Below are 2,715 nucleotides of genomic sequence, written 5' to 3' on the forward strand. Positions count from 1 at the left end.
ATATATATATATATATATATATATATATATATATATATATATTCACAGAATGTGGGGTACAGCATAAGGAATAGAGTCAGTGAACTGTAACAGCTATATATGATGTCAGAGGGTAGTAGATTAGGGGAGGGGGGTTATCACTTTGTGAGGGATATAAATGTCTAATGATTACATTTTTTTGTACACCTGAAACTAGTTAAGAAAATGAGGGCTGGAATGCAAAAGTTAAATAAAAAGCTTAAGTGGTGAATAAAACAAACTGGATTTCTATAACTTACTTTCAATTCGATCATTGAAGGTGTTATATATTACATTTGGTAGCTCAGAGAGTAACTTAAGTAGAAAATTTTATAGAGTATCATTCCATTTAAATGAACAGCAGGATGTATTTGCAGAGACAGATTAATGTTTCTTGGAAACTTATTAACACCTGCTTGTTTTTCTACACTTTTGTTGCTATGTGAATATTCCATCATATGTAAATTTCATTCTTATTCTTTAAAATAAGAGGTAATGAAACTGAAAGATCTGTTTCACACATTACTATTACTGTTAGTGATGAATGCCTCATTATTAGGAAGGGTGGAGAGACATTTTGGAAATCCCAAAGGGAGAACTCAAGAAGGAAGCAGAAAAGAGGATTGGGTGCTTCTCTCACTTGTTGTTAAGTAGGGGTTACCAACATCCACTCAAAATCAAGAAGATAAGAATTTTCCCTTGGCATTTGTAGTTTCCACAGCTGCTGAAAGGGAGTATTTCGTGATGTTCTCAAACCAATGTGAATGTGGGAAGAGCCAAGAAGGGTTTTCTGTCCCAACCACTGATGACCCAGAACTCCCCACTCTGAATACAGAACAAACTTCAGTGGACTCAAGCACCCATCTCACCCCTTACCTTTCAAGTTTTTGAAGGCAAATGTACATTTGCTTTCACAGCTCTGCTCTGGCTAACAAACTGATGGGTGTTCTTTGCCTTCTCTCACAATCCTTAGCTTAGTGTCTCACTATGAAAATTTAAAAGTTCTTTATTCTCAAATCTAGGTCAGAATGTGGTTAATGGTTATCTTTTCTTTTCTTTGGTATCTTGCTGCCCCTTTAATATCAGAGGTAGGGAATAGACAGACACTGTGCTGACTGCCTCCCAGGATCACACCAAAATTACAAATAATTTATAAGATATTCAACCTCAGAAGTGCCCTGGACACTAGATGAGTAGAACCTCTAAATGAAGGACTTAAAGAGGAGGCCACGTTGAGTCTGGAAGGAGGGGCAGAGAAGAGAGAGGGCGAACTCTGTGAGGGACACATCAGTGGTGGGGAGGCTTCTCCAGTTGGAGTGACCCTCCAGCCCCACACCGCACTCACCACCCCAGAGTTACTTTGCCGGGAAGAGGAGTTCTATGATAGCTGGAAGTAGAAAATAGGGAGAAATCTCTTTGCTCAACTTGGTGAGGCTGAGGGCAGCTGGAGAACCAGTGGAAATGGCAAACTGACTCACTGGTGAGCACTCACCCGGCTCCTGGTGGAGGGAGTAGCTTTGTGAACGGGGCCCAAGAGCCTGCAGAAAGGACTCAACTGAGTGCCTTTGGTGCGGGAGCTGGAGGTTTGGGGGAACATTGTTCCCCTGGTGTGAAGCTTGCACATGAGTAGTGCACAGGAGGGCGCCATTGTTTCAGGGCTGGGCCCTCCTACAGAGGCTCAGGTCTGGGACGGCATAGGTCTGCTGGAATTGGCACAAGTACATGTGTGCTTGCATGTGTGCGTGCGCATGCGGCCTTGGATCTCCACCCTCCATACTGTTTGTGCTGTGTAGCCAGGGAAATGCCTGGCAGGCACGCTCTGACTCCAAAAGACAGCTTATTGAGACCCGGGAGTGCGTGACTCACCTTAGGTCCCGATTTCCGCACTGCGCATGCGGAGTTGTCTGGCTGGCAATTGGCTGTTGGGCTGCTTGGCCTGATCTTTGAGCAACTGATTGGGACAGGCTGAGACTGGGAGTTTTCCTGGGAGTGTAGGGTCATGAACTGTGCACCTGCGTGATTTGGCCAGGGCTTTCCAGGCGAGTTTGTGTGGGCTGGCTGCCTATACAGAAACGCATGCTGCTCTGACATGGTGGGGGCCATTGACCACATCCTGTGGTGCCTTGGGGGCCTGCCCCACCAACCTAGAGCTGTGTTGCCAGGGGCACCCTGAGCCCCTGGTCCCTGGCCCCTACCTCCACAGACCATAGAGGGTTTTTTGCAGCAGCACACAGCAAGCAACAATCAGTGAGGATTTTTGGTAGTGAGCATGGTTCCAGAGAACACAGCAACTAATTGTGGGAAGCTTACTTCAAGTCTAGAGGGAGGTCAGCGCATGACACACTGAGCCTTTCCCCACAACAGCTGGTGCTGAGTCGCCCAGAGTCTCTCTATTGCTGAGAAAGGAGCAAGTGGTCTGCAGATTAAAGCGGGTTGAGAGCTCCTCCTCCTTTTTTTTCTTTTTCCCTTTTTTTCCTCTTTTTCTTTCACTTTCTTTCTTTTTTTTTCTTTTTCTTTCTAGGTGATCTAATATATTGAAGCGATCAGAGTGACAGCCAGAATGAAGAAACAAAGAAACAATGCCCCAAGTAAAAGATCAGAAGAAATCTCCAGAAATTGAACTAAATGAAGCAGAGGTATCCAACTTTTCAGAGACAGAGTTTAGAACACTGATGATAAGAATGTTTCAGGAACTTA

The sequence above is a fragment of the Hipposideros armiger genome, unplaced genomic scaffold, assembly GCF_001890085.2.
Source record: "Hipposideros armiger isolate ML-2016 unplaced genomic scaffold, ASM189008v1 scaffold_1297, whole genome shotgun sequence".
Taxonomy (NCBI): Eukaryota; Metazoa; Chordata; class Mammalia; order Chiroptera; family Hipposideridae; genus Hipposideros; species Hipposideros armiger.